At 38.9% G+C, this 24,996-nt stretch overlaps 1 protein-coding gene across 1 annotated transcript in view; it reads left to right on the forward strand.

The window, feature by feature from the left end:
• The window catches only part of ATP2B2 (ATPase plasma membrane Ca2+ transporting 2), a 425,551-nt gene that overhangs the window by 266,524 nt on the left and 134,031 nt on the right, over positions 1–24,996 (forward strand). The window lies entirely within an intron of this gene.

Here is a 24,996-nt window from a genome sequence, read left to right on the forward strand (position 1 = left end):
ATCTGAGTGGTCATTCAAAGTTTTGAACCATGGTTTTCCAAATCTAAATTTCAGGGTTCTGGCTAGCATAGAGCATAATGACATTAATTCTGAAATACAATGTTTTGAGAAAGATCAAGTGAAGGTGTAGCGTTTGAATGCTTGATGAACGGGCTCTGTCCTGCATTAGTGAATAACCTAATGATGGCTGGCTGGGACTGCTTTATTTCCATCTGCACTTTTATTGACCTATAAAATGGAAGTTAGACTCATTTACAAAATCCATAGCAGTCTCCATGCAAGTACATTGCTTTAAATTTCAGAGCAACATGTAACTTTAAAATCCAAGCTCTCAAACCGGTATGACTACAATTTGGGGTACTGTTTGGCCTACCTTGGTAGGAACAAGCCTAGATCTAGGTATGGATATTTCTTCTTGTCATAGACGGAAAAGGCAACGATCTGCCATTTAGAGATCAGATTTTCATGACGTGGGATCAATAGGAACAGGGCAGTTGCATTGGTAAGACCTGCAAAAATCCACTTCAAGTGTAGGCCTCTGGAAATACTTCTTTTAAAAAGTCACACCAGCTGTCTAGTACGAGTCTAATGCATTGTATCTGAAAAGACTTCAAAGGAAAAAGCGTCAAATTATATATTTGCATGACCGTATGGCACTGGTTTCCAAGATGTTGTCATTTTTACTTTGTGGTTTTGTAGGGAATAAGAAAAGTGCTGGAAAACTTCAAAGTTTTCCAGCTTTCATAGATGTTAATTGTTACAATGGACAAACTCAGCAATGTGGTGATTAGGAATGACTCTCAAGAGACTTTTCTGGAAGAAGAATCTTATGTTTTGACTATTTTGTTCAGACCATATTGGAATTGATGTTTTTCATCTGTTGTTTCAAAACGAAAAGCAGTTTTACTTCCTTCTTCATTCCAAGTAACTGTTTAGTTGCTGTGCATTCTAAATTACGGATTTATGAAGGGAACTCTACCAAGTTTCAGGAAGTGAGTATTTAAATGTAGTGCTTTTCTAGCTGTCAGCTGCCTCTGTTTGGCCAAAATTGCACATGATACGGTGCTCTCCACTTCTGTCCATTGTCTTGCATGTAAGAAGACAGTGGCAAGGCCTTCTGGTTTTCCCTGTAAATGTTCTGGTAGCTGAAATTCTGAGTGGTGAATTATAGATGAGTGCACCTGAGAGGGCTGAGGTGAACTGTTCCCAGAATTTCCTAATGAAAAAGATGCCTGAAGAAGATTGCACCTTTAATAATTCAGAAGTTTAGGTTTGGCATGAGGTGTCCTTGACATGCATACCATCAATATTATTGCTTTGTGCTGGGGTATGTCTGTGACAATTTCAACTTGAATACACCTGAGGAAGCTGCAATACTCTTCTGGAAGAAGACAAAAATTGGTTTTGTGTAGTCTTTTCAGAATACCCACATATTGCAGCTTATCGCTTCTTGAAACTGGAGAGAGATTATACAAGGTGTGTGATATAACAGGGATCGCTCTTGAATCAGGTATTTCAGTGTTGAACAGTAAAATATTTTTAGTGCCACTCTAGATGGTCCGTAGCTGTTTTGTTTGAGCATTTTGTTATTTTGTTAGTCAAGTAGTGACTAGTTACATTCCTCCAATAATATTTGATTTGAGGAGATCAGAATTTGAAGTAATTTTCAACAAACATATGTTCATGGCTTAAACTTCACTGTTGGATTCTGTTGAAGGGACAGTGGAAATGTTGTGTTCTCCCTTAAACTGATAAAGCCGTTTTTCTGTTAGGTATATGAAGCACAAATGTTGCTTTCTTTCACACAGACTTTTAAGTTGTTCAGTAATAAGTGAAGAGTCGTAACTTTACATTTTACTGCAAAATATGGAAGTCTTTTTAAGAAACTCTCTTAGCAGCATTGGAAACTAGTAGGGAATATAACCCTTGTGTATTATCATTATAAGCTATGGTTCCTGCATATGGGGACACTTTTTACATCCCATATTCAGCATCCTCAGAGTTAACCAGCAACTCAACACAGGGTATTACTGCCAGAGTCAGGTGGAAGTACAGTTCCTGTTCTTGCCATAGATTTTGCTCCAAAAGTTTTAATTCTGCACACGTGTGTAAGACGTAATTCTTAATTCTGATGAATCCCATAATAATAATCTGCTTTATTATGTGATGTATTCCTCAAATCCTAGTTATTTATAGGTAGGAGGCAAAGCAGTATGCCAGCGACATGGTACAAAGGGGAATATAAAAATTCTAGTGCACTACATGGATGCTTGTGTTTTCTACGCTTCACAATAAAAAAATATTATTTCTTTAATTCGTTTTCAAGAAGAACTTGCTGTTATTCTAGAAAAAAAAGCCTCTACCCTTAGCTTCAAATTGTGTGTGAAATTCCTGCTGAAAGTTTTTTATGTGGAAAAACAATTGATCTTTTTGTATTGGAATTCTTATTACATTTGATGATGTGTTCTCTTTTTTATTTTTCTTGTTATACCTTTTGATTTATAGCCCTTCATAAATTCTCATTTTAAATTAACCGATGATCTGCCTCTGATGCGGTCCTTTAAGTGTTCCAATACTGCTGCAAAATGGGGGCTAAAATAGTAGATAATTTCTGAATCACAGGAAATGGAAATTTTGAGAGATCAGTACTGAATATGCAGCAAAACATTTCCTGAGGGGATTGTTTTTGCAGGATTTTAATATTGTAGGACAGTATAATTTTTGTTTCCTTTCAGCACTTTTATTCAGGTGTTTACATTGGAGGCCAATCTTCAGAACAGAAATTTAAGGCCAAGATCCATACAGTTTAGATCCTGCTCTTCACAGTGTAGGGGGTGCAGGGCAGTCTGAGGCATTTGTACTTAATCTAGCGCAAAACCGATGACTCCATTGCGGGCTACAAAACTCATCGGAGAAGCAGAAGGGCTTGGAGGATTAACTGATGAGTTTATTGCCATGCCGCGCTGCTATAAATACCTGAACTAGTTAAAGAAAGGCAGCTCAGGTGTACTGTGCTGGAGCACTCCTGGGCCTGCAGTAAATATTGATGGACTCTAAAGCATTTGACAAGTGGACGAGAGGCACTGAGTATCTTCATGAAGGAAGCAGGAAATTATCTTTTGCTGCTTAAGTCTTCATCCAAAATAGCTTTTTATTGATGCTTAAGTTTAACAGAAGAGTTTAGTTTTGGATGCTAAATGAACAAAACAAATGCAGAGTTCCAGGAAGGAAACGGAAGTCCAGGTGAGCACAGAAGAGTCCTGGCCAAGGCTCTGAAAACAGCTGTGCGAGAGGCTCTTGCAGGAGTTGAGGGCAAGGGCTGAGGAGCTAACGGGGAAGCCCCATCACAGCGCTGTTTCATGGGTACTTGTGAAGGGAAAAACGTGGTAGAATTGGGCCTTGGTGAAGAGCTGTTTGCTTAGGGGAATTATACGTTGCAAAATGGTGGAGGAGATATTTTTTTTCTTATCTCTTGATAAGTTCTTGATGAGTTTCCTTGATAGTTATATAGAAAAGAGCAGCTATCTGTGGAGCTGGCCAGGATTCTGAAACTTGTCTACTTCCGCTGACTCTTTGCAGCATTCACGGGATTTTCTGCCACAGGTACAGGGAGATGGAAGAGAACAATTTTATTTCACTGTCCCCAAACCTTACTAACAGAGGAGGAAAAATTTAGAAATTGCTTAAAGCAAAGACTGAGATACTTATAAAGCTACTAAAGAGTGTGCTTGTGTGCAAGTGATGTTTATATTTGTCTCCTTTTAGCAACAGCTGTTATTGTATGCTAACACTACGGTAAATACTATGTCAATACATTTGATTCAACATATGCAAAGCTCTTCTGGACATTTCTGCGTATGGCTCTGCTAAGGAGGATTCCTCAACGCCTCCCTCTCCCTTCTCTCTGCTCTCCATTAGGATTTTTAGGGAAGAGCACACAATCTGTTTTGCAGGTCTTTCGTGCCCCCATTTAGGTCCACAGAGGCAACATCCCAAACATTGATACAGTTGTAATTAAGATACCCAAACAGTATTTTGAGTGTACCCCAAGTGTAGCCAGTAGGCTTAGAAAAACAAAACAAAAGCCCAGACAGTGAGAAATAAGATCCAACTTTTGCAAAATTAAAACTGTTGACTGTGTCACTTGTCCTATGTGCTTTTTACCTTTCCCCCTACAGTAACTAACCAACCACCTAGAGAGTTCAGCTGAATGTCATCCTGACTATTTACCAATTTTCTTCTAACCTGGAATAAGAGGACAACAAGGGAAAAACCTGTGCCTCAGGACAAAACTTGCCTGTTGTCATGAGTTAACAGTTAACTGGTGAAAGAACATTGGAATGCTTAGAAATCACGCTATATTTAGAATTTATTCTGTGCAGTGGCAAGGTCAGGGCCTCATTCCCTGTTGTGTGTGCAGAATGCAGAAGTACCACGGTGTTTTAGTGTAGGTCACAGCTGAAGGTATTCAGGAGGGTGGATAGCGTGGGTCCCCTGACTGCCAGGAAGAGAAGATAGACCTTGTAAATCGAGCTGCGTTTCTGTATAGGAAAGAGATGCTGCGTGTAGAAGTTAGCAGTTATTCCCAAGGTCTCTAGGGAAAACATTTGCATAGTTATTGTAACAGAGGCTTCAGAGATCCAGCTTTTTTTTTTTTTTAAAAAAAAAAAAAAAAAGAACAAAACCCCCCAAAACCAAAAAAGCAACCATGAAAAACCAAAATGGTGCTGCTAGTAAATGGTTTAAGAAGGATGCTTGAGGCTAGAAATGTTGGGGCTGATAACAGGTGCACTTTGCTCCTATTTCTAACTCCTCGTGGTGCAAGTGCATTTTACCCTAGAATTTGGTTATTCCAGAGCACGGAGCAAGTCAATATGTTAGGGATTATCAGAGAAACTGGACAATTTATCTGTATAAAGGGTAGTATTTGCTGAAAAAACACTGGCGTTTTGAAGATGTCTATATCTATTATGGATAGACTTTTCTGAAAAGCATACCATGAAACCATAAGAAAATCACTCTTCAGAATATGGGTTGTTGCCTACAACTTTGTTTCAAGCATGGTACTTTTTACTGCTTTTTAGAATAGCAGCCTCACAATTTGAAGTGCAATTAAAAATTCATGATAGAGTGAAATGTGTTCACTCAAATTTGCATTTGGACATTCTTTAGCATTTATCTTATTTATGTTAATGAATAATCAATGTGAAACAGAATGCTCTTACTCTTAACTGATTTGAAATCTTCTGTCATGGAATAAATTACTAATCGACTACGCTACAGAGCAGTGATGGAGCAGGTTTTGTGGTATAACCTACAGGTATTTGAAAAGATTGCTGTGCGGGCAAGCTCTGTGAATCCTGTTTGTAGTTCCAAAGATTTGCATGGAACTTGTGTGCCTTTCATAATGATAAAAAGAAGCGAGTAACCCTTCTACCCTGTCTCTTGACACTTCGCTGTATTTCTTTAACGTTTGCATCCTCATGTATAGTGCAACATGTTTCTTGATTCACTTGTTAATTTGGCAATCTGAAATTAAGCCAAAGGATATTGAAATTGATGTATCTTAATATCATGGAATCAGGGAATTGTCAGAGTTGGAAGGGACCTCTAGAGATCATCTAGTCCAACTCCCCTGCTAAAGCAGGATTGCCCAGAGCACATCACTCAGGACTGCGTCCAGGCGGGTCTTGAAAATCTCCAAAGAAGGGGACTTCACACCCTCCCTGGGCAGCCTGTTCCAGGGCTCTGGCACCCTCACCGTGAAGAAGTTTTTCCTCATATTTAAATGGGACTTCCTATGTTCCAGCTTGTGCCCGTTTCCCCTCGTCCTATCACTGGAAACCACTGAAAAGAGTCCGGCTCCATCATCCTTCAACTCACCCTTTAGGTACTTGTCACTTATCATTCCTAAGAGTTAGAATGTTAAAAGTAGAGTAGTGAATAAATGAATTTCTTAAATAAAATTCCATTTTCATAACAGGTTAATAACACAGACATAACACCATGAGTTAGGAACTCTTGTTGACCCCATATTTCCTAAAATGTAATGCTGCTAATACAAATATTCTTACGTATTTCGAACATTTGTGCATTTGTGATAAATAACTTGCTAGTTGGTTAAATGACAGAGAACTATGAAGGCGACAAGTTAAAAAAAGGAATCGGTCTACTTAGTAGGTATCATCCTAACAGTTGATTTAATGAAATAATGATTTTAATAGTCCTGGGGAGCCATGCCAATTCTGCGGAACGGCACTGTTTTGCCAAAACCAAGAATCTTGAGGTGAAAAGACAGATCCATTTTCCTAAGACTGGTCTTTTAATGGAAGGAAAGAAAAGTCAGCTGCTGCCGGCAGAGACAGGCTGAGAATGTCTTCTCCAGGGACCTGTGCACACAGATATTGTCGAGATACAGAAAAGCGTCCGATTATATAATCATCAAGTTCAATGACAAAGAATTTTGGCTTAATTCTTAGTATGTATTGACTTCCGATTTGGTAAAATATACTAAAGTTCTTGCAGCAGTGTTGGGTCAGTAGCCCAAGTACCTGGGTAGATTTGAAAATATCAGTATTGTCTAATAGTTATTTTTAATGCTGAATTTATAAAATTGGGATTCATTTCACATTGCCCTAACAGGACAGGCTTTGCACTGAATGTCTTCTCTCCTGAGATTTCATAAATTGTATACTCTGAAGATTATACAGTTATTGGTGACAGTGAATTCAAAAACTCCTTTTTAAGCAGTTGACTTATAAATAAACCATAGCCAAAGAACACGGTTCTGGCGTGCACATTACGTAAACTACAAGGCAGAAGGACATTTTTTGGTTTTGGTGAGGACTTGTTCACTTATTTTGGTGAGGACTTGTTGCAGAATAGCAGTTACTATAAATATCTGATAGGAAAAGCAAAATTTGATTTAAATAGTTTAACTTGGTAGTATGTAAGCATATAAATACAATTGCTGCTTCTTCAGCGGGATTTACGTTTACAGCTTTGGATCGCGGGGGTGAATAGATAGAAATGTCTCCGTTGGAGGGAAGAGCTGGTAGAGCTCTAAGCAAAGCCCCCAGCGCCCGGGGAGGAAGGTTCTGGTGTGTCCTTCACCTCATGGCACCCGTTTCAGTGGTTGTTTCCTGCTCCAAGGCTCCGTGGTCAGTTCAAATACTAACAAGTGCCTTTGTGCCGAAGGCGGTGTGGCAGTCACAGTACACAACCAGGACATTTTTTCAAAACTATGAGGTTATTATTACAAATATTTCTCAGATGTCTAAAATGATATTAGGCACAACACAGTGCTCTACAGTGTCTAGGAAGTTTAGTGTGTGTGTGGTTTGCATTAGGCATACCTTGTGAGACCTTTAGAAAGTTTTTGAGTCTTTGCTTAATTTAAAGCACATACACTAAGTGTGCTTAAATCTAAGCATGTGCTCATATAGTTCAATTTGGAATTGGATTATCCATGTGTAGAGCTAAACTAGGTGTTAAGTAAAAAGAAAACTGTATGTTAACTGGCTCTGTTCTGGAAAAGAATTAATTAGAGCCTGAGAAGTGTTTCATCTGTTGTCGTTTTGTTAAAGCCTTGCAGGCTTTGTGATACCAGCAGGGACACAAAATCAAGACTCCATTCATCCTCTTTTGTTACATGGTGACATTGCTTCGTGTACAGGAAGTTTAGCTATTATGCTGTGGCTAAACAAATGAAGACTCCAAAGCCCTCCTGTCAAGCTGTTTGAAGTGTATATACCTTTAAAGCTAGGAATGGGAGTATTTAAGAAAAAAAAAAATATCTGCATTTATTGTTTGAGATCTGAAGTAATGAAAATGAAGCTGCATATGTAAAATTTTAAAAGGTGGCGGAAGAGATTCAGAATGCTTTTACAACTACTCTGGTTTGGATGTTATCCATTAGGATTATGTTCCTTCTACAAAGCTATACAAAATGTGGTGCCCAAAAACTTTTGTGAAGAAAAATAAAATTTTTAATAACTTTGTAAATAGTTTATTCTTCAGTAATATGCAGTGTGTCAGAAACTTGACATTGCATTGGAAGTTACTGATGTAATTTTGTCAGCTTGACTTAATTTTCTGTTCTATATTTGCAATTGGTGTTAAAGGTTACACCTTAGAAGACACTCTGGATTCCTGAAATCACATTAGTGGCAGGTTATTTAATCAACAGCACTATTTAAAGGTGTTTGAAAATAACGTTGTGCCACTACGGTTGTGAGAGAGTTGGTGTGAGGTGTTAAAGACACTGTGCAGTAGAATAGGAATTAAAGCTGTAAGTCTAAAAAGGGCAGTGGGATGCTAAAAATGTAGGATGGTGGAAATCAAAGAAAGTCACTAAGGTGGTTGCTGCCTTCTGTTGTGGCAGCTACACCAACTAATGATCTTAATTGTGGCTGTATAAAATACTGTGTCTGCTACAGACCTTCTGATCTTCAGACCCAGACTTCTCCACCCAGGCAGGTTCTAGATGTGCTGTGCTTACTGCTAGATGTGTCCGCTCCTCCTGTACTTTGACATTTCAGACCTACCCTGGAAGAAATGCACTGTTGAAAGATTTTTCCTAAAAACCAGACATGACTATCGAAAACTTTCAGCGTGTTCTTTTTTTGTCTGCTCTTTTGAGCAGATGAAACCTTTTGCACTGTACAAATGGCCCTGACTGTTGCATGCGCAGAAACAGAGGACATCCTAGTCAACAAAAGAAAAATGGAGGTTTCTGGTTGGTGGCTGAGAGCTCAATTATCCATCCTGGTAGTCTACACCCATGTGAGAATATAAATGTCTGTTTTTCACTAGGACCATTTTGTGCGTGTAGAACCAAGGAATAGATAGGAAATTCTGGTGGCGTTTATAAAGCTGCCTGGCCAATTGCTACTCACTCACTTGCAATGGCTTCATTGCAAGGCTAAGCAAAGAGGCAGCCTTCTGCTCCACGTTCTTGGAGGTACATACACAACTTTCAGAAGCGATCAAAACCCTGGCCTAGACGCTTTAAAGAGCATTTGATAACTTATTATGTATTCAACTTCCATGTGGTGCCTCATATATTTGTTGTTTGTCTGTCTCATGACCTTATTTGTGGGATAAAGGTGGCAGTGAACATGGAAATTATCGTAAATACTGTGTATATTTGAATGGGAAGAGCAAATGAATGGCACTAGATAGCAATGTTTATTGTGTCAAGTCTTTGGGATGTCATTTATATGTAACTACTTCTAATTAGTGCCATTCAAACCAACTAAAATGACTCCAAAGCAGATGCCAGTTGTTGCAAGGGATGTGCCTGGATACTTGTCATTTTGTACAGTCAACTGGCACTTAGAGCACTGACAACACTTTAATATTAGAGATGGAGGAAAGGTTTCAGTACTGGTGCTCGTGGTAATTTTTAATAGGGAACATTTCTCTTAATAAAGAATAATTGGGAAACTGTTGCTTCTTAGATGAGGGTTACCATTCCCTTGGGTCTTTGTTACTCCTGATGAACAGTAAGAGCTTACAGTTCCTCCTTCCATGTCCTTTCTAGAAAAAGCGTACCGTGCTTCATCCTCATTGTGAGTGGTGTTAAGAGAATGAGATAGCATCAGAGATACCGGTCTAAGAAGGAAGGACTCGTACTTGAAATTTTGGGATTTGCTTTTTCTTCAAGAATACCTACTGAAAAATAACATAAATTAATGACTACCTCAGCCTAAATCCTGGTGATATCTGTTAAACAGAATCATTCAGCAATAATTCTGCTTTTGATTGAATGCAATTTATAAACAAATGCAAATTTTAAATTTATCAAAGAGCAATATAGCTTTTATGTAAATTGACATCCAAATAGCAAGGCTTCACTTTGTAATGATACTTCCCCCACCCTCTAAAATTGCCTTTTATTTAATTAAGACTCTCCAGGAGGCTGACACTTTTCAGTGGCTGAAACAGCAGCTGTACTGCAGTGATGAACCTCAGAAAAAGCTAAACATCTCTGTGACTGCTGCGAATCTTGGCAGAACAATGGAAAAGATCCTCTTGGTATTGCTGAGAAAACAACCTTCTAGCTTTTATAGCAATTTTCTCAGTGATCACCATAATACTTTGTAGTGGGGGTTTTGATTTTAAAACTAGTAATTTTGGATGTTTCCCTAATGTAATTTAACTTGCTCTTTTTCACAGAGGTATTTAAAGCCACACTCAGGCAACATTTGCCAAGATAGCGATGAGAATAAGCCTAAATAAGATTTAAACTTTATGTGCGTGCTGCTGTTAAGTATTATGGGGACAGACTAGGTGTGGATGCCAGGCTGTGATGCCAAAGGCCAGCGGGATTAACCTCCCTGCCTCATCTTTCTTTTCCTTATTCCGTAGGTTGCAGTGGCAGTACGTATCCTGCTGTCCACAGTCAGGCTGATTTCTGATTCATTTTTCTGTGCTGCAGTCTTCTCTACTCACATTGAAGAAAGGACTCTTGAAAAACAAGTTGACATGATAACCTTAACAGCACTGTGAAGTATAGATTTATTAAGAGCGACTTCCATAAGAAGAAGGGGTGGGGTAACTGAGATATGAACACTTCAGAAAATGTTAATAATAATATGAGGACTTTGCTTTGTGTCAAGGGAGTTTCCTTGGTTTCAAAGGAGCTATGCCAGTCCTCACAAATTCTGTTTCCGAATAGCTGCAGCCTGATTCAAAGCCTGTTTTGGTTTGCCCTCAGGCGATTCTCTGGTGTCTCTTAGCCATGCTGAAAATAGATTTCTGTCTAAGATGCTTGCGTGAACTAGAGGTTTGTGGAAAGCAGAAGAAAATAAATTAAAAAAAGGACAAAGTTTTACCTTTACTACACAGTGTTGAGTAGTTACGTGACATAGTCCTGATTTCTAGACAGATGGCTTAGGACTACTCAAAAGAAGGTTCAATGGCAAAGTGGTCTTGGAGAGAGGTTAATGCTAAAGAGCACTAAATCTGACATTACAGAGTTCCCCAGGATGCTGAAAACGCTGTCTTGACATGCAAAATAGGAGTGTTGTCCTGTGAGCACAGTGAAGGACACCTGGAGTGGTTACTTCAGGTGAACATTTAGAGTTGAAGGAAGTTTGGAGACATTGTCTTCTGAACTGGTGGGACTTTTAACCCCCACACAGAGACACTTAGCTTTGTGTTAGTTTGGGTTCTTAGTATGTCTATAACCAGTGTATAACACAGTCATTGCAGAATTTGGATGAATAATGATTTTTTAAACTGGAAGAATTCCAGAATCCGTGCAGTAGTTGTAAATTTCTCTGAGATGCGCTTTCAAAAATAACTCTGTTGGGTTAAATGTAGACAAATAAGACATTTTGTGGTAGTCGTGTTAGATTCAGACATGAGAATTGTGTCTCCTGGTTGTACATGGACTTTGAACACCGTAGGGAAGCTTCAGGTAGGTTCAGGAATAAGCTCTTTGCATAGTTTAGCACTACTCCCTGCATCCTCTGTGCCGAAGTCAGTGCTTGCTTGAAAGGAGTCACATGTAATAATCCAACTATTAGGTGGTTAAACAAAAAATTCTGTGCATTGTGAAGCATATGAATGTTCAAGAGTAGCAATTTGTTAAACTAGAGTGCAATACAATTTTCCCAAGAGGCAGTAAATCCTCACACTTCAGATGATAGACCTATTTCTACTTAATGGGGAAAAATTCGCTCCTGGCTTAACTCCACTGAAGTTAATTTCTCTGACAATAAATTTGGCCCAATATGTCAATACAAACTTAACTCACTTGTGTTCATAGAGATTAACTCAACAACATCTTATGTATGCCCAGAATAATTAGTTTACTGTCTCTTGAGGTTTATTTAATTAATTTAGAATGCTTTCCATTTAGAAGATACTTAATGCAGAAACAGGTCTGTTGCAGATAAGAGAAACTATAACTACTCCCTCAATCTTGTGCTTGACTTGTTGGAAAGAAAGTACTTGAAGTGGGGAAAGTCATGTCATTTTGTTAAAGCTGCTCTCTCTGAGCCTGTTTTATAGAATCCCAGCAACCTGGAGTGATTTGGTGCCTTAAAATAATATTCAAATACATATTTTTTACGTTTTAATAGTATTGTGCTTCCTCTGATCGGCTAAGAACCATTGCCATACTTTTTGAAATTTGTTACTGCTTCGGAGAAGATAACTTATTTATAGGAAAGTCTTTTAGATCTGCAGTGAGACACTGAATTTTTAAAGGGAGGGTATGTGTCAGAAGCTAAATAATTAAGATCCATGCCTTCTCAGCATTTTATTTCAAATATTAAATATTACATAAGAGATTTTTCCCTGTGGAAATCAAGCCTTTAAAGTGGTACAGACTCAGCCAGAAAATCACTGTATTGTACAGTTAAATTGCTACATCCTGAATTCTACAAATAGTTCCAAAAAGTTCTGAAAATATTTCAGCATTCTGCATGCTGGTTCTAATTGTCCCTCTTTAGAAATGTTGTGATGATGTGTTGTCATTTTGACATAAACTCACCCTTTCTGAAGCCCTGAACAGTGATTGTTCTAAAGCTCCAAGTAGATTTTAAGCAAACATTGTGTTTGGGCTGATGCAGGTAGGGCCCGGGCTGGGGCTTGCCATAGTTATTCACGTAAAACCTGGGCAACGTGTATCTGTGTGCTGCCAACGTGAGGGAACAGGTAACTTGCCAGATGAAATGCAGCCATTCAGTTCCTTCTGTTGTAAACCACTGTCCTCCGCTGGAAGGAATTAAAACTGCACAAATTCTTCTCAAGACCTACGCTGCAAACAACTGCGAGTCCTTCGCTTGGAGAGCTCGCTGGCAGAGCAGTGTGCTCCAGCCTTACAACTTGCATAAATTTCTTAATGTGGTCACTGTGTTTAAAAACCATCTGAAGCTTCAAATACTTACAAGTAGTTTCATAAAATTTTTCTGGAATTTAAATAGATGCATTATACCTATATGACGTGACGCCTGGGGAAATGGCTGTGACAAAGTTTTCTTCTCTAGCAAAACCTGTACAATTAAAGGAACCAGCACAAATTTGCAGTGAGCTCAGGTTCCAGTCCTGGCTTTGTTTACGGGCTCTGCAGCCCAGCTGTAACGCTATATGACAGCAGAGGCATCGCAGGAGTATGAATATACTGGAAGCAAACACTGCCATTATCTTCTGTCTGCCGTCATCGGAACTGCGGAGTTTGTTACCTGCTTGCCACTTTCTCTTCAGTAAAAGGCTTGGAAATCTCTGGTTTCCATGAGAAATCATGAGCTAAGTCTTTGGTAGGTTGGTGTAGAGGCTGGAGCTGGTAACGTTCTCCTCCGACAGTGACCTGCTTTATCTTCCATGGGCTCTGCATAGATTCAGGCTGCTATCTCGGTAGGGTGGAAAACTAAGGCATCAGGTTCAGCTGATGAATTACTTTCATTTGAAGTCGTCGCTATCCTTTTGCATCCTTTCTAAAGGGATGTGGGGACGTTTGAATGGAGCCGGTGTCTGGCTCCCAGCTGGAGCCACATTCCTGCATCTAGCTCCCAGCTCAAGCTGTGGTTCTTCCCCCTTGTGCAGGTATTGAGGGCCCCAGTGGTTCCTCTCGGACTTTTACATGTTTTGGCATTCTTCACGTTTCCTATCAGCTAGACCTCTAACCTGGAAATTCAGTATATAAGCTGTTGTTTTAAGTTGAGCAAACGCTGACCTGTCAGTGCTGTGTGTGATATACATACTCCTGATGGTTCTGGGTTTTCTTCCCAATTTATGTTGGTAGGAATAGAAATGAATGTGCAGAGGAAGATTGTGCTCATGTTGTTTGAAAACTGCCCTCTGGTATTGCGAGGGTTTGAGCTTTGAAAGTCTCTATATATGTGCTTATGTATGCACTGTGTGATTATTTGCCAGGATTTACTTCACATGGCAGTTTTAAGAGCAATGAAGTGTTGTTGACAAGCTATTTCTCTTTCTTTGCAAGTTATTTATCACTAATTATAACCAGTGCAGATGAAATGATTGGTTGACAGTGCATCAAGATTAAAGCCGAGCAAACCCCAGAGAGCTCAGTGCAATTATCTAGAGTATGGCCACACTGTTATTCTTGACTCTGGCCAATCCTACGCTGTCACAGTCTTTTTAAACTGTTCATCATTCCCTTCTCTTGGGGATCAATTTTATATCCAGGGGAACTGGCTGGTGCATGAGACAGATCGCTGTAGTGGGAGGAATCTGTTTTTCACTGAATTTTCAGCACGCTTAGGATTATGAAACATCAAAGTAACTTGCATGAACCAAGACAATATTTTATAACAGCTTCTGCCTGTTCTGCAGACGCTGGAGCAGCTTTGGAGAGTATTTCTCACTCCTGGAAGCAGGTGGATTCGGATGGTGTAACTTACCTGCTTGTGTATTCAAGGATAGTTTTCCATCCTTCCATCAGCTGTTTGGGGTTGAATGAAGGGGATGAATATACAGGAATATCCTTAATAATGATAAAAGCCTTTAAAGTGCAAGTACTGCAGGGAGTTCTGCAAGCGAGGAGTCAGCTGACAACGCCTCAGATTTGTCAGGGGCGGCCCTGACGTAGCCATGAGGTGGACCTGCCTCTGGTTAAACTTCATCCTTTCTTCACCTCTACGTCCCTGGTGTCCTCAGAGCACTTTCTGTCTTTGCTGAACATTGCTGCCTCCTCACACCCTCTTCCTCCCATGATCAGTGTTCCTCCTTAGGTTTGTAAATCAAAGTGTCTAAGTTTCTTGTATCTTGTATTTTTTAATGGAAATGTTGCACTCAGATGATAAAACACCACTTACAAATAACATCTGTATGGGCACTTGGGAACTCAAGCCTGTTGTGGGGTATTTCTTTTCCCTATAAATAATATCTTTTTATTTCTTCATTTCTGTTTACTTTATTTTTCCTTGTGGCCTTCAACACAGCTACCTGCTCCAAGGAACCCAACTGATGATATGCAGGAATGTTTGCTTTTTGCTGTTTTTCTACATCTTGTATTTCTAGTAGGTTTTGTAGCAGGAACACCTGGTGTAACATATTCCTAGAAATTTGACCCCCAGTTTCAAGACTTCTCTGAGTTTTAGCAGTGTTCATGTGCTTCAGAATGTAGCAGGGTTTGACAGGGTCTTCTGTCAGGGTTTGATACCCACAATTAGTGCTGTGAAGCCAAATAAAAGCCACTATCAATCTGAGTTTTGACAACAATATTTCAAATCCTTTCCATTGGCTGGAATGGTAAATGAGCCAAGGAGAGAAGTATTTGGTGGTTCTTATTGTCATTTTCAATTTGTTATGTACTTACGGCAACTTGTCCACTGATTTAATTGAAAGGAGTAAAATGAGCTGGATCCAAATTGTTTTGCCTACTCAAAGATTACAGTGGTTGTGTGTTGCTTGTCCATATGCTACAGAGTTCGAGCTGCTGAACTCTGCATCCTCATTTTTAGCATATACGAGATTTTACTGTTATGTTCAGCTTGCAAAATCTTAGGAAATGAGGTTTTGCTTGAGCCTAGAACTTTAAAAACCCTGTGCAGTAGAATTTGCAATGCGTTGCAAAGATATTCGTGGATATTGGGACTAAAATTGTAAGAAACATTTGAAGTAAACTTTAGTCTAAAGATCTTTAAAGTTAAGTGTTTCTTAAGGTTTTTGTTATTAACCATTTGCTTAATTTAATTTTTGAGCTAATTGTTGTAAGCAGCACAATTAGACAAAATAGATGGATAATTTCCTTGTCGTTTGCATCTTTTTGCCTTGCACATATATATTTTTATAGAAAACTGTATAATTACCATCACTGAAAAATGAAATAATATACATGGTTTAGAAAGTAGCTTAGACATATAGGACAGTTTCGTAACTTCTGTGTGCACCTTGTGTTTTACAAAGTTGCCTTTATTGGAATCTTTAAGAGTGTAAGGGACATAGCATTGAAAAATCCTTGAGGCATCGTACCTAAAGGCAGAATTGTTGCTCCGTGATATGTTCCTACTGCTTATGATACCTGGACTCTCAAAATAATTAGTAAGGCTTGTTCTGTAATTTTTAACTGTGTAGATGATTTCATTTCCTCATTTTTGTAAGAATCTGATCTTACTTAAAGTAGTATTCTTAATGATTTGGATATATATGAAGTCCACAAAGGCTTGTGTGACTTCTTTGCGTGGATTGACATCTGTGGGAAGCCTTTGGATGAGATGGTTGGTTTGCATTCAGCTCAGCCATTCTTTTATGTCAAACACACGTCTGAAGACTTACAGTGGGAATCTGGGGCCACACTTACAGAATCATGGAATGGTTTGGGTTGGAAGGGACCTTAAAGATCATCCAGTTGCACCCCTCCTGCCATGGGCAGGGATACCTCCCACTAGAGCAGGTTGCTCAAAGCCCAGCTACTTCTCCAGTGCTGGCTTCATTTTGGTATCCATAGTCCATTCTTAGCTCCATGAGCACTCTGGAGGAAGAGCAAGGAGACAGTCTATCTTGGCAAAAGCTGCATTTTTGGCAAAATTTGTATTAAAACTCCTCTGAAAAGATATCTGGGAAGAGAGACACTATAGGCCAGATCATACTTGAAATTCTAGTTAAATTGATTTACTTAAAACTGAGCATAAAAACGTCAGCATATAATAGTTAACTAAAAGGGAATATAGATATCACAAGACAACATGAAAACATTTGAAAATATCTCAAGGGGAAAAAAGAAAGAATAACTGGGGGAAAATATTAATAATTGGAGCCTGTTTGCTTTCTTGTGGTTTAGACTAGACTGTAATTTTTTTTTTTATTTTTTTGGTTCAGAAGTATTTAATTAAATCTAAATATAATCATCCCTGTGGTATCTTCTGGCTTTTTCATGTTGCAAACTGCCCAGAATGCTTGGGATTCATATATTCTGTTAGTTTGCTGATAATAAAAAAAATGAAAGGCCAGGTTACTTGTAGCATTTCAAGAAAAAGAAATACTGCCGCTTGCTTTTGGAACATTTTGCTTCCTGGCTTAGAATTTTTATCTGTTGGAAAAGGAATGTGAGCTGTGAGCAGGAGCAACTAATCTGCTAAACAGCAAAATCATTAGAAATCTGCATTAGAACTGAAGTAAGAGTTACCCTGAGATACAAATTAATGCAAAACCCCTATAACGTTTAAAATACTTCCACAATTACTTAAATCCCTCTCTACATGTATATTGCTTTCTCAGCTTCAGTTCCAAAAGTCAGTGGTTACTTATTTTCTGACGGTATTTAAAGATAATGCTTTTGTACTCATCATTCCTAGAGGTCTCACATTTTTTTCCAGATCAGAAGATTTATGGCATGAAGAGATCCAAAATAAAAGACCTTTAATGTGATCTTTCAACTGTGTGTAATTTTAGAAATAACTGGAAGGTAGATTACATTTAATTTTCTGAAAGTTTCAAAAGCAGTTATATCCTTTCTGTCCAACAAACCCTCAACAAACGAAGTGCCAAACTGAATCCAACATGTCCACAGAAATAGTATCTTTATTTTGTGTTGCATGTTAGAAGTGAAAGCTTTAAAAATCAGGCAGGCATGTCCTTCTCATACTTGGCTGTTAATTCTAAGTAGATTCTATTAGATTTCTGCATTAAATCCCTTTGCTGTCAGTGAGCCATAGAAGCTGCATGCTTGGAAAAAAAATTATTTCTACCAGTGTAGGCCATACGGGGTAATTCCATTCTCTGGAGATGTGTTTCCACCAGAGACTGTTCCTTTATTGTAAAGATAACAGATCTTTTTGTGTAAGTATAATTTTAAAAAAGCGAAAGGCACTTAGGTGGGTTTTACCTCTCTCTCACACACACACACACACACACACACACACCTCTTTTGAGAATAAACCAGAGTTTCTAGTCAGTGTTCACAGTTGTAGTTTACACCTTCCCTTGCATCGTCACTGTGGTATCCCTGACATGTATTATACATTTGTGAATATTCTCTCTGTCTCTGTATACATAAAGGGGTAATAGTGTGAAAGATAGATGTGAGTTAAGCAAGAACAAACTCTTTTGATCTATGTTATGACATTTATTGTACAAACTTTATGCAGTCCACATAGATTAGTTTCTGCTTTTTTAACAGAAATAAAGCTTCCTAAGATCTGTTAAAATTCAAACATTTGACATATATAGGCATGTAAGGGTCAAGAAATATTTTGCTGTTAATAGCTTGAGCATTATGTTATGCAAACATTAGAGCTGTAAAAGCAGAAAGTGTGTGGCTGCATTTGCTGTGAGGATAAACAATCCTCGCTACGAGGATAAACAGAGCTTTTTGACCATCGCTGGGTTTTGTCCAGACCACTGACATGAAAGCTATGGTTGTCACTGTAGTGCTGCAAATTAATACTTCGAATTTTAGTAATTTTCGTAGCACTGATACTGAGATAGGTGCTTGTAAACATACACTGTTTGAAGACTTTTATGATGATGCCTTTTATAAAGGTATTGTTTAGCAGTTTTAAGTTGTGACTGTTGCCACCCTCTCTAGTTCCCAGCTACTTGTTGCCACTGGATTTCAGTGTGGGCACAGCTGTTTGTGTAACTGCGCCAGGAAATAGATCTGGAAAAATGCCTGGCTGGCTCAGGATCTGCCCTTAGGGTGGGCAGGGGAAGAGAGGTATTTTACACTTGGCTTTTTTACCACTATTGCATGTGAATTTCAGGGGAAATTAATGACCTCAGATATCCATAATGACTTGTATATAGCATGGGATATGCCAAATTGAGATGTAAATTGCTTTATTTTTCAATATGTTGTGTTTTGCTGGTCTTCAATCATAATTCAAATCCCCACTGTGCCAGATAGTGGACTAATGTCTAATCATCATTTATAAACACTGAGGGGACGCAGGAGAGGGAGAGAGTATGAGAAGCTTAGATGATACCACACAGATCACAGATTATTAACATTTATTGGGAAACAAGCAGCCTAATGACCAGGCATGGTTTTCAGGTAAATAAATATGTTCCAGAAAGCATCCTGTGTTATCATTCCTGGAATTACAGCTTCCAGACATTTTGCTTAATCTATCTGAAGACAAATTCCAGACAGAATTTTACAACTGAAACAAATCTTCATGGTCTACTGTAGCACAAGAACATTTGGTCCACTATTTTATACCACTGGGAAAATTATACCCCAAAGTTTCCAGAAATACAATACAGTATTAAAGGAGGGGTTTTTTTTCTGAAGAGCAAATATCCAGTGGGTTACATACCAGTGATGTGGTACATGAAGAGCGAAGCAGCCTGAAAACAGCTTAATTACCTGCCTGTTTGCAATTTGTTATTTTCTCCTAATACTTGTATGATTCAAACCCTTCCTGCTCTGCACTTTTCCCCCTTTAAGTGGTTGCTTGTAAGGCAGAAGCTTGGCTGTACTCTTTTTTTTCCTACACATAAATGAAATTGTGAATTGAGAAAGTGCTTTTGAAGCCAGGAAAATGGAGTTGTAGGTACCACTTTTCTCTGTTTTTAAACAGCAAGAACACTGATCTGATTGCTTGGTGCTCCTTCCTTGTGCCCCAGGAATCTCCCTGTTGTCCCTCTCGCACAGAGTCGTCCCTCTCTGATTAACTTGTGTCACTCAGCTCAGTTTTCTGACGGCAAAATGAGTGCTGTAGCAGAGTGAGTCATGGTTGCAGAAAAGCCATTTCAAGGACAAGCCAAGGGTGTTGAACACAGCAGCTTGATAAAGACAGGATTCGGGACCAGTTCAGTGGTTTTCAGCCTCAAGGAATTTGACTTTAAGAAGCTGAGGCATTGGTAGTGAAGCCAGACTCTCTTAAAATCAACAAAAGCAAAATCTTTAGATGCAGTTTCCTGTTGAAATGTTGCATTTAGGTCCTATGAGGCTGCACAAAGCAGCATTACGTAAAGCACAGCAGATGCAGTCTGGATTCAGAGGCAGGGGAAAAACACGTAACAAAAACCAGCGTAGAGTGTCATAGCAGGGGAAAACATTTCAAAATATATTATAATGAAAAAGAAATTCCAAATGGGGGGCTGACATGGAGCCTTAATATCTGCCTCAGCCTGGCATTGATGGTTTTTTTTAAATGGTTAAGAAGGTTTTAAGGAGGATTTACAACTTGGCAATTGCATCTGGTTTGTGTGGCCTGTCGGTCCAAGCAAGTACAGAGTGGGGCTGTGGTGGGGACGAAGGGTGTCTCTGCCCATCATATGTGGGGCAGCAGGAGATGTGGCAGGAGTCAGCACTGGGCAGCATGCTCGGACTCCGAACGGTCTGGTTACCCCTGCAGCAAAACTCTGCTTACCTCAGAAGTGGGATCAGGCTCTAAATTAAGCATTTATAATAAAGCAAAGCAGTCCTGGAAAAATCTGCATCTTCACTGCACTTGGAAATATGTGATGACAGCATGTATCCAGCTCAGATTCTTTGATGGTTAACCAGTAAGTCGGGACACCAGAGGTGTCAGCACTGGTTACCTGCCTCCGTGTGCGCCTACAGAATCCTGCTGGGGCTTATACGGCTGTTGCTGAAGCCTGAGATCCTGTGGCTTTAGGTACATGGTTGGGGTCAGAAGAGTTTGGTGCCATTGATGTGAGCTCTGTGTATGGTGAAGTCAGAGGCACTAGGTGCCTAATGCCACAATTAGGCAGAGCAAGTCCTTTCTAGAGAGGGAACTAGTGAATCCAACAACAAATACACTTTCAAAGTGTCATACTTTGAGAAAGTTGGTCTGTGTTGGTTCTGGTTAGATGTTGATTGAATTAGTTGCTGTATTTGGTTATAGAGCATTGTTATTAAGTAATTTTGTATTCATAAGATAAAAGCATATTAGGTGGACTGGATCGATGGTTTTGCATCAGTTAATGGTATCACCTGTCTCCTTCAACCTCTGGCAGAGAAAACATTTCCCATTTTACAGATCTGGTGTTTTGGTATGGGTGAGCATGAAAAGGATGCATAAGCTCTGTGAAGCAGTCTCATGCATATGTTTTCATCAGTGCCGAGGATGGTCTTCGTGTGTGTCATCCTGAATGCATGTAAACAAGTCTGCAGTAGATACTTATCTAGAGATGAAGAGCCTGTGTTTTTATAGCATTAGAACTAGAACAAATGAACAAACTGGATGAATTAAAGATCATTTTCAAGATGCAGAACCTTTCATCTCGGGTCACTATGATCAAATTCAGCGTGACTCAGGACTACTGTTTCATGGCAAATCAGTCCAGTCCAGAAGCAGGGGGAAAGGTGAGGGGATCAAACATAATTGGTACCCTTGTTGAATGAATTGCTCAGATACCCAGATCTGAATGAAATTGTAATACCTTCTCACTTGTACCAGACAGGTCTAATAGGTCAGAGTTTGGTAGGTCAGTGTAAAAGGAGCTTGAATTACCCATCCTGGGCTGTATCAGTCTTCTGAGGCTTGGCAGGCAGTGAACTTCATATGCACTAAGCTTAATTGCAAATAAAGGTTGTGACACAAACAAAGCTCAGGAATTTAAAAGATTAATGCTGTTAGATCCTTTTTATGTTGTGCAAATCTGTTTCCATAATAACAGGAATTGTTCAATTTTCCAGTAAGTTCTAGAATCTTGAGGGCACGTAAGTGGAAAGCCCTATTGTACTTGGTATTAGTAGTCTCACGTAAGTCCTTTTGAAATACTTTGTTGGCTGCTCTTTTTCCACAATCGTTAGACAAATAGAGTGTTTTTCTGAAGATTTTCAAAGTCTTGCAACATGAGCAATGTTTTGTTTTTTAAAAGGGCTTTTCTTCAGTGTCATTCATAAGCCTGCATATGGCCATCCTTGAAGACACCAATTCTGACAGTATGCGGATATTGCTACATGCCAATCTCCCAAAATTTTACTGACTTTGTGTTCATGCTTCCGTCTTAAAAAAGCAAGTGAGCAACCAACCCCCCCCCACCAAACAGGTGTATAACATTAAATAATAGTTGTGGCCCCACAGGATAGAAAATCTCCCTGAAGTGGTCAAAAAATTTCAAGGCGAGAGTGAGGACTGTGCTGACCAGGAGAAACTCAGAGGGAAGCAGGAAGAGCTATCTGATATTTATCAGCAGCATTGGTTTCTTTGAGATAAAATGAAGGGGAAATAAGGAATGTGGAAAAGGATACAGAGGGAGGAGGGAAGATCTGTTAAGATGGTCTTTAGGAAGAGCAGTAGACATAGGAGGCACATAGGGAGACAGGGAAAGATATAAATATGTTAAACAGAAGGGATAGCAGAATTAGGGCAACACACACGCACAAAAGTCTGCCTTTTAGCATCCTGAATATTTCAGCATGACCGTTCAGTTCATCTCTACTTATCATTTACATAACCTGTAGAAAACAAACGCGTCCTCAAGATGCCTGTCTGAAAGGCACGACTTCATCCTTAACCCTGTTATTTCAAGGTGTTTGCGCTTTCTCTATTAATCAAAATTCTTTCATAATATAATAGCATGTTATCAGTGCTATTTAAACTGACAACATTTTCTCTATATTGCTAAAGCGTACATTGAAAGTGTGTCTGATTTTCTTGTCTCTGTCTCCTGTTTAGTGTTAATGTGTGTCATGCTTAAGGGATGTATTAATGAACCTTTTTTTTTTTTTATCCTGCAATGACAATCCTCTAGGCCTGGTCTCTTCATTAATGAATAATGATGGAACAGAGTAGGCAGTTGGGTCATTTTATCCTTTAAGTGCGATGAACAGCCCTGAAGAGAATGCTGCATTGCAGCTACAAGCAAAATGGTTGTACAGATGACAAAATACTTTTGAATTATAGTCTGCATTTCTGGAACATTCTGGGTTTGAGGAAGCCTGCCAGCCTCCCCAAAACATTTTTCTTAGGAAAGGAATCTTTTCTTTTTTGCTATTTAAGAAAGACTTATTCCAATGCCTTCTATTCTATGAACTTGGAAACCACAGCTTCAATAAAAATATCAAGTCACTTATCATGCTGTGTTCAGCAGCCATCGAAAAGGGCTTGGGAACCCTTCTGTTTCATAATATTTGTATAGCAGTTGGCTAGTAGTCATTTGCATAAAATGTTGGACACCAACATTACCATGAATTTGGACTGATTTTGCCCAAAATATTTTGTGTGAGGCAGGAACCATACAAGAAAAATACCTGACCAGTTACTACACAAATGAAAGCCTACTATGCTACCTAAACAAAGCATATGAAAATGGAAATAAGATTGCCATTTGAAGTTACTAATGGGTCAAACTAACACCTCTAGGATAAGTCAAGTAAACGTTTTAAATGCTCCTTTTCTTGGAGTGAGCATAACTGAGATAACTTCATTTTTTCCCATCTCTTTCAGTGTATAGAATGTAATTAAGTCCCTGAGTAGTGTTTATCTAAATCTGTGCCTCTGTGTTACGTGATAAAAAGTCTTTAATCGCCTAGAATTCTGCTCCATTCACATAATAAGAAAGTTGGGTTTAGTTACTTTCCTTTAATCTCCTTTTGCTTCTTTTCCATTTCTTAGTCTTTTTGTTTCTTTACTTGCAAGAATTTGTTTCCAATTTGACAAATAACTTATTGTGTTCTCTTGTTCCATGATGTGTGGCTTCAGCTCCAAATATCCGTATTGCCATAGCTGTGGATGAGGAGATACATGTCTCCAGCAGCAGCTTTGGGAAGCTGAGGTAAAAGTGTTCTGAATCGAAATCAGTCTAAGGGATTTACCTATTCTCAGCCTGTGGGTTTATTCTGGCACATCTATTCCTGATTAACCACTATGGATTAACTCTTTGTGTGGATGCTCTTACTTTGGATTAAGAGTACCTCTTCCTAGTGGAGCTGGATTAAGCAAAGTGATGAATTAATGGACTGGAAGTAAAATGCAGTGGCTAGCACAATATAAACATAGGTAACTGCTGTGCAAGGGAAATGGTTAAGCCATAAATTGATTAAATGCATTTTAATTGAGATCTCATTTTAAATAAAAACTTCAGCTTCCACATGTGTAATGAAGGTTAATTAATAACTGTAGGGGTTATTTTGGGGGTATTAAGACAATGTGATTTTTGTTTACTCACTGAAACTGCCCAAGGATGGCTGTTAATATGTATTTGATGCTTCTGTTTTGGTGCAATATAATATTTTGATATCTGCTAATGTGTCTAACACAAATTCCTAAATATTTGTAATACGAGCACATTTCTCCTTTGATGAAGAACTGCTTCATTACAATCTCTTGAATATGCCCTTGCCAAAAGAAACTCAAAGTTTTCAACTTCTCAAACCATGGATCACACAATTAAAAAGATGGAAGGAGTCATTCTTAGCACAAAGAACACATAGACATTATGACCAAATAAGTGAAGAGATTTGAATACGAATCCTTTCCCACTTTTAACACCTTGAATAGAGCTTCTTTATAGTTGAGCAATTTTCAGTGCCTTTTTCTTTTTGGATTGCTGGAATTCTGTCTTTTGTATCCCAAAAATGTTTCTTACTTTTTTCATCAGTGAGAACTGGGTTTTGTATCTGAAGTCATCTCCTCTCAGGAGTATCCCAGGGTGTGCTCTTGCTACGTGCTGTTTCTGTCTCATGTTCGCCTCTGCTCCCTGGCATTCCCACGGGTTTGCGCTGACCAAGGTCAATAGCTCTAGTTATATGGATGCCCCTACCCAACTGAAAGGGTTTCCACGTCACCCCAGCGATAGAATGAGATGCGGGTCAGAGTCTTAGTTTTCTACAGAATATACAGTGGAAGTTATGTATTTGATAAAGAGTGAAAAACAGGCTAGTGAGATACACTATTCATTTGTGGAGAAAACCTGTGAGCAAACCTTGGTTAAGTCTAGAATATTTCTATTAAGATTGCATTTTTGAAGTGGGACCAGTTTGGTGTGCATAAAAATATATGGTACCCTTGACTGCTTCTGATTTACATTCTTGCTACGGCTGGTGACTAGGAATGCCTTCCTTGAGGTACTTATTTTATAATTTAATTTAGTATTTGATTTGCACTGGGAGAAAATTCG

Source organism: Numenius arquata, chromosome 8, assembly GCF_964106895.1.
Source record: "Numenius arquata chromosome 8, bNumArq3.hap1.1, whole genome shotgun sequence".
Classification (NCBI taxonomy): Eukaryota; Metazoa; Chordata; class Aves; order Charadriiformes; family Scolopacidae; genus Numenius; species Numenius arquata.